The sequence below is a fragment of the Papio anubis genome, chromosome 9 (assembly GCF_008728515.1).
Source record: "Papio anubis isolate 15944 chromosome 9, Panubis1.0, whole genome shotgun sequence".
NCBI lineage: Eukaryota > Metazoa > Chordata > Mammalia > Primates > Cercopithecidae > Papio > Papio anubis.
This window is the reverse complement of record NC_044984.1, coordinates 77,588,743-77,601,008: the sequence shown is the minus strand read 5'-3', so window position 1 is coordinate 77,601,008 and position 12,266 is coordinate 77,588,743. Positions and strand designations below refer to the sequence as shown.

The window sequence follows — 12,266 nt, the reverse complement described above, 5'->3', positions numbered from 1 at the left end:
AAACATTCAGTGAAGAAAGTATAATTGGTTTCGGCTGAATGAAGCTAATGTGATGAGTGGACTGGGCAGAACAGCCGTGGGGCTCCTTTGAAGAAACTAAATATCTGAAAGAGGTGAATGCATGCAGATGGGCCTTCCTCCTGAACCTTCAAAATAATAATTAAGCTTTCATTTTCCTGAAGAAAAAATGGCATTAACACCCTTCCTGGAGTGTTTTTAAATTTAAAGTGATTGCAGGGATATTAGTCATTCATACCTTGTTTTGTCTGCTTTCTCAAATAACTGAGATTGGTCAAAACCTGAGAAATGAGAGGAAGGAAAATGCAGTAAAAGCAAGCTTAAAGCAAAAGAGTTTAATTGAGGTGATACGGGAAATAATTTAATGCATTAAGAATTCAGAAACATACTAGGAATATGGGCCCTTCTTCCAAAATTTACCTAGAGTTGGGCTTATTACCAACTGCATATTAGAAATGGGCCAGAGTTCAAGGTCTTTTAAAAAATGACCATTATATTTCTGTTCCTGCCTTTCAAAATGAAGCCAATAAGAATAAAAACCTTGATACTGACAATTTCGCGCCAATCTTGACGGCACGTTCTGTTTTAACGAGCGGGCTCGGAGGTGTTCCAGCTGCTGTCATGGCTCGTTCGCTAAACTGCATCGTCGCTGTGTCCCAGAACATGGGCATCGGCAAGAACGGGGACCTGCCCTGGCCGCCGCTCAGGAGTGAATTCAGATATTTCCAGAGAATGACCACAACCTCTTCAGTAGAAGGTAAACAGAATCTGGTGATTATGGGTAAGAAGACTTGGTTCTCCATTCCTGAGAAGAATCGACCTTTAAAGGGTAAAATTAATTTAGTTCTCAGCAGAGAACTCAAGGAACCTCCACAAGGAGCTCATTTTCTTGCCAGAAGTCTGGATGATGCCTTAAAACTTACTGAACAACCAGAATTAGCAAATAAAGTAGACATGATTTGGATAGTTGGTGGCAATTCTGTTTATAAGGAAGCCATGAATCACCCAGGCCATCTTAAACTATTTGTGACAAGGATCATGCAAGACTTTGAAAGTGACACCTTTCTTCCAGAAATTGATTTGGAGAAATATAAACTTCTACCAGAATACCCAGGTGTTCTCTCTGATGTCCAAGAGGAGAAAGGCATTAAGTACAAATTTGAAGTATATGAGAAGAATGATTAATATGAAGGTGTTTTCTGGTTTAAGTTGTTCCCCCTCCCTCTAAAAAAAGTATGGATTTTTACATTAGAAAAAAGTATTTTGTTGACTTTAGATCTATAATTATTTCTAAGCCACTTGTTTTTATTCCCCAGTACTCTTGACTCTATCAGATACCATTTATGAAACATTCTTGCTATAAATAAGTGCTTCCCCAAGACCCCAACTGAGTCCCCAGCACCTGCTACAGTGAGCTGCCTTTCCACACCCATCACATGTGACATTCTTGCCAGTCCTTGACATTGTCGGGCTTTTCAAATGTTGGCAATATTTATTAAAGGTGAAGATCCACATACCCTTCAACTGAGCAGTTTCGCTAGTGGAAATACCAAAAGCTTCCTACGTGTATATCCAGAGGTTTGCAGATAAATGTTGCAGCCTTGTTTGTAACAGTGAAAAATTGAAAACAACCTGGAAGTCCAGTGATGGGAAAATGAGCATGTTTCTGTCTTAAATTGGGAAACCCAAAGTAGATTCCAAGACTGAAATTTCAGTGAAAGCAGTTTATTTGCTAGGTCATACCAGAAACCGTCAGTTGAGGTATGGAAAAACTGAACTGAGAAGGTAAGAAAACCAGTTTAAAGTCAGCAAGCAGGTTCTCACTGGTAACAAGCTCCATACTGCTGAGATACAGGGAAATGGAAGGGAGAAAACTGGAGTATTGATTCCCCTCTCTCCTTGGTTGTCAGCTCTCTGTCCTGTGTGTGGGCGGAATGTACTCCAGCTGCTCTATAGTAAGTCCCAGGTGTTTGCAGTAAGAAGCTGCTGGCATGCACGGGAACAGCGAATGCCAAACACTTAAAGCAATTCATGTTTAAGTATGTAAGTGCTTCATATATGTGTGTGTATGTGTGTGTGTGTGTGTGTGTGTATACAATTTTTTTTTTTTTTTAAAGACAGTTTCGCTCTTGTTGCCCAGGCTGGAGTGCAGTGGTGCAATCTCAGCTCACTACAACCTCCACCTTCCCAAATTCAAGCAATTCTCCTGCCTCAGGCTCCCAAGTAGCTAGGACTAGGTGCACGCCACCATGCCCAGATAAATTTTTTATTTTTTATTTTTAGTACAGACGAGATTTCACCATGTTGGTAAGGCTGGTCTCAAACTCCTGACCTCAAGTGATTCGCCCACCTCAGCTTCCCAAAGTGCCAGGATTACAGGCATGAGCCACCACACCTGGCACATCTTCATTCTTTTTATGTAGTAAAAAGAATAAAACCACGCATGGTTTATTTGAAATATTCTATAATTTAAAAAAATACAGAAGCAGGAAAACCAATTCTAAGTTCAAGTGAGGGTTGATGGTTGCTTGAACCAAAGGGTTGCATGTAGTAAGAAATTGTGATTGAAGATATATTTTAAAGTTGTAAGTAGCAGGATATTCTGATGGAGTTTGACTTTGGTTTTGGGCCCACTGAGTTTGAGATGCCTTTGAGAAATGAAGGAAGTAGAGAGAGAATAAAAGAAAAACTAGCTGGGCCCAGTGGCTCACACCTGTAATCCTGGCACTTTGGGAGGCCAAGGCAGGTGGATCACTTGAGACCAGCTTGGGCAACATGGCAAAGCCCCATCTCTACAAAAAACACAAAAATTAGCTGGGCATTGTGGTGCACACCTGTATTCCCGTCTACTCAGGGAGCTGAGATGGAAGGATCAATTGAGCCCATGAGTCCAAGGCTGCAGTGAGTCGTAATTGTGCCACTGCACTCCAGCCTGGGTGACAGAATTCTGAGACCTTGTCTTGAAAAGGAATCTGAAAACAATGGAACCATGCCTTCAGAATTCTAGAAAGTTATTTTCAACTGATAAATCTATATTCACCCAAATAATCAAGGGTGAAGGTAAAATACATTCTTAGACAAGCAAAGACTCAGGGGTTACCTCCATGTACCCTTTTTTGAGAAGCTGTTGGAGAAAATACTCCAGCAAAGTGAAGGAGTACACAAACCAGAGAATGACATAGATCCAGCAAATAGGATCCAACACAGGCAATATTCCAGCTATGGAGCTGGCTTAAAAAGAAACAGTAAAAATATTAATAGGTTAGCTGGGTGGAATGGCCCATGCCTGTAGTCCCAGCTACTCAGGAGGCTCAGCAAGAGGATGGCTTGAGCCCAAGAGTTCCAGACAAGCCTGGCTACCTTAGTGAGATCCCTTCTCTTAAAAATAATAAGTTATTGCCAAATTTGGGGCATTTGGAAAGTTCATTGAAGATAAAGCAAAAGCAAAAAAAATAAGGGGGAAGGGTTGGTTAGGCAATCATTAATTCTAGGGCAGAAAGAAGTACAGGATAGGAAGAGCATAATACGCTGTTTTTCTCAACAAGGAGCAATACATACACAGTCATAATGATGTGGTGACTGCTTAGCCCCTAAATATGGTAACCACTTTGGGACAATATGGGAGGAAGTGAAGATAATGATGGTGTAAGAGCTAAATCCTCACCTGTCATATCCAGAAATCACTATATAATGTACAAAATAATCAAGAAATGACTAGTTATGTGAGGGAAAAAACAGAAGACATTGCTGGAAGAGTTAAAAGTCATTGCTCTGGAGAATTAGGAGAGATGGGACAGGGGACTGTTAGGATGCATTATAAACTGAAGAAGCTTTTTAAAATTTTATGTATTAATATATGCATTCACTTGAAAAACTAAAAAGATAACAATTTGGAAAAACCCATGAAGGTAACTAACAGAAGGAAAAACTAAGAATGAAAAGTGTTTGCCTCTGGAAAGAACAACTGGCAGGACTGTTGTTTTCATTGTAAGACTTTTGGAGCCATTTAATTGTACTTAACCATTTTCATCTATTTCTTGAATAAGAACAATTCTATCTTAATAAAGAGTTACACTTCTTCATAAAAAAAAAAAAAAAAAAAAAAAAAAAAAAAAAAAACCTTGATACTACTGCCTCTCCTTCAAGCATTGTTTTTTTCCCTTTTTTTCTAAAATTTATTGAGCTTCTCTGTTAGTTCCTTAGCTGTCCACAGTATTTTCTTCAAAAGTGCTTTTTCTCCCTTGAATTCCTTAAGACATCTAAGTCCTAACCATCCTTAAGCTATAGATGAGCTAAGAGAACCCTCTGTTAAGCCTTCCTGATTAGTTCAATCGAAAATTCTCTTCCCCTTTTAACCTCTTTGTCCCTTTCATTTATTTGCACTTAAAGTATAAACATAAAGTTAATTGCCTTTTCAAATATTAGTCTCAATTCACTAATTAGATAAAGTTCTTTCACAACAGAGAACATTTTGTATATTTAACGATAGACTACTTAAAGCATTAACTGAATCTCAAAACACATAATGTCTCCAAAATCACTGCACTGATTGATTGGTGGTTGAACAAGTGATTAAATAACACTACAGCCTTGCTCCCAAGTGTCTGCTCATTAAACATAACTTTTATGTTTACAATGATGTTTAGCATGTGAATATACGCTGCATAGGGTATCTCAAATGTAAAGAAACAAGGTGCTAAAGAACTCTAACAGGCTATGGAACTGCCTTTATTTCTTTTGTCTTTTGATTCCACACACACATTTCTATCTGCAACAGGGACCTGTATGCAAGGCTAGTGTTCTCTGAGGACAATCTAATCATTGATTCATAAATTATTTATTATATTCATATTGGTGTCACTCACTCTGAGAGGTCCTGGAGATATAGTTATGAGTGTGTGCCTATGTGTATGTGTGGGTTAGGGGAGTGGGTGGGAGACAAGGGTTAGAAGGACAAGCAAAGAATTTGACTGTAAAGCAGGCTAACTGTGCATTAGTTACCAACTCATCTGAATCTGGTGAGACAGAACACATTCATACTCATGTTATATGAAGTGAATGTATTAGTTACACATTGGCAACTCTTAAGAGACAAAAGCCTAGAATTCATCACAAATCATACCCCTAAGGCTCAGGAAAGTTTTCCTAGGTGGATAAAGATTGAATTGATTGTACTCCCTTGTACCACAGCAAAGGAGCCCCAGAGAGTAACCCACCCTGGGATTTATGCCCCAGGGCAACATGATTCACTGGGCTAAAGCATGAAAGACATCCTGTTTCTAGTGGTGACTGGAACAGAACCTGGGCTGTTTCAGCAAGCTCCCCCGTATCTCAAGATGTCACATTCCAGCACAGTCTACAATTAAATGAAACCAATAGAAAGACCACTGCTTATTGCCTCCCCTTCAATCTGTCTTTCCACTCATGTAATATTGCCACCATGAAGTCCTACAAAAGGAAGTATTTAGTCAATGTGGTACATAGCACCTAAAATGGCCTCCAGTCATCCCTAACTTCTAGAATTATGTTCTGGTGTCTGAGCTGGATCTATGAGCTGCTTCCAATGAATAGAATACAGTAAGGTTAGGTTATAAATGACACTGACTTCTCTCTTGCTTCTCTCTCTCTCTGGCCCTTCTTGTTCACCCTCTAAGCTGCCATGTTATCAGCTATCCTGTGGCAAGGCAAGGAACTGGAACATGGCAAGAAACAGGGGGCAGCCTCTGCTCCCTAGCCTGAGAAAAAACAAATCCTGCCAGAAACCACATGAATAAGATTGAAAGCAGATCCCCTTCCAGTTGAGCCTTGAGATGACTACAGCCCTGGATGATACCTTGAATGCAGCCTTCTGTTATACTCTGAGCCAGACAGTTCTGTGAAGTCATGCCTGTATGCCTAACCCACAGAAACTTTGAGGGGATAAATATTTGTTGTTTAACTAAATTTTGGGATAATATGTTCTGCACAATAGATAACTAACAAAGTGAATAATGTTGGGAGGTCTTTCATGAGGAATTCCTTCATGTATGTAGGAATAAAGATATATGATAGATTTAGGCAGAAGTTAATTTTCATAAGAGGTATTGCATTGTAGTAAAGATATGGAATAAAGAATTCACCTCTCTAGTTCTATCTGAGACCCTAAATAGATACATGACTTTGGGTGGACAAGGTATATTGTCTACGATGTTTTTTGACCTGAATCCCTTTTTCATAAACTAAAGGGAAAATTTAGTTTAGGTCTAAGATCTCTCCCCAAGCTAACAGCCCTTACCTATATGAAAATTTAAAAATCAGGTTGATTGCTTTGTAGGATGTGTATTTCATTTCAGTGTTATTTTTTATGTGAATTAGATTCCTTTGCACCAGGGCTAGGCCAACTTCTAAGGCTATATATTCCAGCAGAGCAGCTTTTGAATGTCTCCTTGTTTTATTCTTTTTGCTTAGATTTTATATTCACATTGAGATTTCACACCAACAAATTATGACAAAAAACCCGTATGCCTCACTATAATTACTTTCAAAAATAGCAAAAAAAAAAATCCATTTTCATATACTAAATCTTAGTAAGGTAGTTTCTATATTCAATGCATTCATTTTGTCTTAAAACAGAGATTTAGATTATCAGTTTTATTGTCTCTAAATAAAACCAATAATAGAAACGAAGTGGGGAAATGGCATAATCTACTCATGACTGAAGCAGGAGGAAGCTGGGAACCCTGTAAGAGGCTGCTTAGCAAAGGGACTCATTCCTGGCCCCCAGTGGCATCTGTGGAAGAAGTGAGTTGAACATACAAGGAATGGCATGCTCTCACCATGGACCTCTGGAATTCTGGCTGAGGAAGACCTCAACTCCCATGGACATGTAAACTGCATGGAGTGGTGGCACGGGGAGGACTCCAGCCTCTATGGAGCCCAGAGCATTTGGAATGGGAACAGTTGCAGGAGAGCATGACCAGGGAGCCTATCTCCCAAGGCTTGCCATGCTCCTCTAGGTGGCTTTATCTTTTTGTGACCGTCAGACCTGGACAGAGCAGTGCAGTCTTGTCTATTGGATGGAGTCAGATTGATCTAGCTTCCCCGTGTCTGCCAGCCTTCCCTAGAGCCCCATCCTGGCCACAGCTTCTTGCAACACAGCCTTAGATGGAAAAACGCAATGCTTCCTTAGGACCATGATAATAGCTTGTTCACTGTCAGGCCACACCCAACCTTTGAAGAGCTCTAGCATACTGGCCCCTGTCAATGTGCATCCACTGACCCAGAGCCTCTGCACACCACAGCCTCCTCCCCTGTCTCTGAGCTGCTGCACACCTGCCCACACCCTCCTACCAGCATTTTGCTGGCATGTACGACGAGGCAAAACTCACATTCCCTACCCCATTAGCATGCATGTGTGTGTGCATACTGCCCTCCCACTTCCCACCAATGTGAGTGTGTAGGTGCACACGAATGCCAGCACCCCACTCCCACTAGTGCCAGGACCATGTTGACACATGAGGGCACCACTACCAACAGCACAAGTGCATGCGCAGATGAAAACATCCCATTCACACAAGTGACCTGTCCTGGCCAATGCACATGAACAATGCCATGCTACCTTGGTGGCCAATGAACAAGGAGCAAAGATACCACTGCCACCACCCCAACCTCCTCCTCCATGGAGTGTTGTGGCCAGCAGACCAGGAACACCTCATCCCCTCCAGTGCAGCAGGTTCCTAACCATAGTGGGCAAGAGAACAAAGTCAGGGGCCCAGTACCAGCCCTCTAAGATTAGAGTATGCAAGAGTGCTGAACTGAGCCTCAGCCCCTTAAAATTCTCCAGAAATTAAGCTAGTCAACTGAACCCACCTTATACTACAATCACACCTTCAAGGTCATCAAAGAATATAAAAGCAAAAAAAGGAAAAAAAAAAAAAACATTCAAAGTAAAGCAACTTCAAAGATGAAAGGATCATCAGCCCATACAGATGAGAAAGAACCAGCATGAGATCTCTGGTAACTAAAAAGCCAGTGCCTTTTTACCTCCAAATAACTATACGAGTTCCCCAACAATGATTCTTAACAAGGCTGAAATGACAGACATATAATTCAGAATCTGATAAGGACTAGTATCATCAAAATTCAAGAGAAAGTTGAAACCCAATCCAAAGAAATACAATAAAATTATACAGGAGCTGAAAAACAAAACAATTACTTTTAGAAAGAACCAAACAGAACTGATAGACCTGAAAAATTTACAAGAATTTCATAATACAATCATGAATATTATCAGCAGAATAGAACAAAGTGAGGAAAGAATGTGAGAGCTCAAAGACAGGTTTTTTGAATCAACTCAGTCAGATAAAAATAAAGAAAAAAGAAAACAAACAATGAACAAAACCTCAGAGAAATGAGATTATGTAAAGAGATCAAATCTATAACTCATTGATATCCCTGAAAGTGAGGGAGAGAGAGCAAGCAATTTACAAAACATATTTGAAGATACTGTCCATGAAAATGTCTCCAACTTCACTAGAGAGGTCAACATTCAAATTCAGAAAATGCAGAGCACCCCTGAAAGATACAAGATGACTATCCCCAAGACACATAGTTATCAGATTATCCAACATCAGCATTAAAGAAAAAATATTAAAGGCAGCTAGAGAGAAAGGCAGGTCATCTACAAAGGGAACACCATAAGGCTTACAGCAGACCTTTCAGCAAAAACTCTACAAGCCATAAGACATTGGTGGCCCATATGCAGCATTCTTAAAGAAAAGACATTCTAACCAAAAATTTCATATGTAGCCAAACAAAGCTTCATAAGCAAAGGATAAATAAAATCTTTTTCAGACAAGCAAGTGCTAAGGAAATTTATTACCACCAGACCTGCCTTATAAGAGGTCCATAAGGAGTGCTAGATGTAGAAATGAAATACCATTACCAATCACCACAAATACACACTTAAATACATAAATCATTGCTACTATAAAACAATTACACTATCAAGTCTGTATAATAACCAGTTAAAAAAGAAAATGACCAGATCAAATCTGCATATATCAGTATTACCTGTCAATGTAAATGGACTAAATGCCCTAATTAAAAGGCACAGAGTGGCGAGTTGAATAAAGAAGATCCAACTATACACTGTCTTCAAGAGACCCATCTCACATGCAAGGATGCTTATAGTTTTAAAGTAAGGGGACAAGGAAAAATCTACCAACCAAACGGAAAACAAAAAGCAGCAGAGGTCGCTAATCTAATTTCAGACAAAATAGTTGTATTAGTTTATTCCCACACTGCTATAACTATCTGAAACTGAGTAATTTATAAAGAGGTTTAATCAGCTCACAGTTCCACAGGCTATATTGGAAGCATAGCTGGGAAGCCCTCAGGAAACTTACAATCATGGTGGAAGGCGAAGAAGAAAGAAGCATGTCTTACATGGCCAGAACAGAAGCAAGATAGCAAAGTGGGAGGTGCTACACACTTTTAAACAACCAAATCTCATGAGAAGTCTATCACGATACTACACCAAGGGAATGGTGCTAAACCATTAAAAACCACTCCCATGATCCAATAACCTCCCACCAGTCCCCACCTCCAGCACTGGGGCTTATAAGTTGACATGAGATTTGGGTGGGGACACAGAGCAAAACCACATTATTCTGTCCCTGGCCCCTTCCAAATCCCATGTCCTGTCACATTTCAAAATGCAATTTGCCTTTCTAACAGTACCCCCAAAGTCTTAACTCATTCCAGCATTAACTCAAACATCCAAGTACAAAGTCTCACCAGAGACAAGGCCAAGTCCTTTCTGCCTATGAGCCTGTGGAATGAAAAACAAGTTAGCTGCTTCCATGATACAATGGAGGTACAGGCATTGGGTAAATGCTCCCATTCCAAAATAGAGAAATTGGCCAAAACAAAGAGGCTATAGGCCCCATGCACATCCAAAACCTAGCAGGGCAGTCATTAAATATCACAGCTCCAAAATAATCTCTTTTGACTCCATGTCTCTGGCAACACTGATACAAGGGGTGGGCTCCCAAGACCTTGAGCAGCTCCACCCATGTGGGTCAGGATACAGCCTGACCTGTGGCTGTTTTCATGGGCTGGTGTTGAGTGCCTGTGACTTTTCCAGGTGCATGGTACAAGCTCTCGGTGAATCTACCATTCTGACATCTGGATGATGGTGGTTCTCTTCTCATAGCTCCACTAGGCAGTTTCCCAGTGGGGGTTCTGTGAGGGGATTCTAACTCCACATTTCCCCTCCACACTGTCCTAATAGAGGTTCTCCATGAGGTCTCCACCCCTGCAGCAGACTTCTGCCTGGACATACAGGCTTTTTCATACATCCTCTGAAATCTAGACAGAGGCTCCCAAGCCTCAACTCTTACCATATGTGCACCTACAGGCTTAACACTATGTAGGAGCCTTGGCAGTTTTGGGTTTGTACCCTCTGGAGCAGTGGCCTAAGATGTATCTGGGGCCATTTTAGCCACAGCTGAAGCTGGAGCAGCTGGGAGGAAGACAGCAGTGTCCCAGGGTTGTGGAGGGCAGCAAGGCCCTCAGCCTGGCCCACAAAACCATTTTTCCTCCTAGGCCTCCAGGTCTGTGATGGAAGGGGCTGCTGTGAAGGTCTCTAAAATGCCTTCAAAGCATTTTTCCCATTGTCTTAGTTATTAATATTTGGCTTATGCCAAATTAACATTACTTATGCAGATTTCTACAGCCAGCTTGAATTCCTCCCCAGAAAATAGGTTTTACTTTTCTACCACATGGTCAGGCTGCAAATTTTCCAAACTTTTATGCTCTTCTTCCCTTTTAAATATAAGTTCCAGTTTCAGATCATCTCTTTGCTCATGAATATAAGTTTATGAGTAAAAAGCAGCCAGGACTGGCTGGGCATGGTGGCTCATGCCTGTAATCCCAGCACTCTGGGAGGCTGAGGTGGGTGGATCATAAGGTCAGGAATTCGAGACCAGCCTGACCAACATGGTGAAACCCCATCTCTACTAAAAATAGAAAAATTAGCCGGGTGTGGTGGCACGTACCTGTAATCCCAGCTACTCAGGAGGCTGAGGCAGGAGAATTGCTTAAGCCCAGGAGGCAGAAGTTACAGTGAGCTGAGATCGGGCTACTGCAGTCCAGAGTAGGTGACAGAAAGAGACTCCATCTCAACAACACCACAAAAAGCAGTCAGGCCACATCTCGAATGTTTTGCTGCTTAGAACTTTCTTCCACCAGATATCCTAAATCATCTCTCTCAAGTTCAAAGTTCCATAGATCTCTGGAGCAGAGTCACAATGCTGCTAGTCTATTCTAAAGCATAGCAAGAGTAATCTTCACTCTGGTTCCCAATTAGTTCCTCATCTCCGTTTGAGACCGTCTCAGCATGGACTTCATTGCCCATATCACTATCAGCATTTTGGTCACAACAATTTAATGAGTCTCTGGGAAGGTCCAAACTTTCCGTCATCTTGCTGTCTTCTTCTGAGGCCCCCACCCCCCAAGCTGTTTCACCAGCTGGCTACTATCCAGCTCCAAAGTCGCTTCCACATCTTGGGGTATCTTTATTGCTATGCCCCACTAATTTGTTACTAATTTTCTGTATTAGTCCATTATTACACTGCTATAAAGAACTAACTGAAACTGGGTAATTTATAAAGAAAAGAGGTTTAATCAGCTCATGGATCCACAGGCTGTATAGGAAGCATGGCTGGGGAGGCCTCAGGAAATTTACAATCATGGTGAAAGGAGAAGCAGAAAGAGGCACCACTTACAAGGCCAGAGAAGGAAGAAGAGGGCAAAGGTGGAGGTGCTACACACTTTTAAACAACCACACCTCATGAGAACTCTATCACAAGAGAGCACTAGGGGGACGGCGTTAGAACCCACCCCCATGATCCAATCACCTCTCACTAGGCCCCACCTCCAACATTGTGGATTACAATTAAACCTGCAATTTGGGTAGGAACACGGAGCCAAACCATATTAATAGTCTTTAAACCAACAACCACCAAAAATAGCAAAAGAAAAAAGGGGGAAGGCATTATGTAATGGTACAGGGTTCAATTTAACAAGAAGACTTAACTATCCTAAATATATGTTCACCCAACACAGGAACACAGACTTATGAATCAGTCTTATGGACCTTGAAGATACTTAGATAACCACAAAATAATAATGGGAGACTTCAACACCCCACTGACAGCTTTAGACAGATTACTGAGGCAGAAAACTAGCAAAGATATCTGGGACCT

General features: G+C 41.1%; 1 pseudogene across 1 annotated transcript; it reads left to right on the top strand.

The window, feature by feature from the left end:
* Window positions 1-600: 600 nt before the first annotated feature.
* On the top strand, window positions 601-1,542 carry LOC101001336 (annotated as a pseudogene). Its single transcript, XR_634888.2, has one exon. The product of XR_634888.2 is annotated as a dihydrofolate reductase pseudogene (transcript).
* Window positions 1,543-12,266: the final 10,724 nt, after the last annotated feature.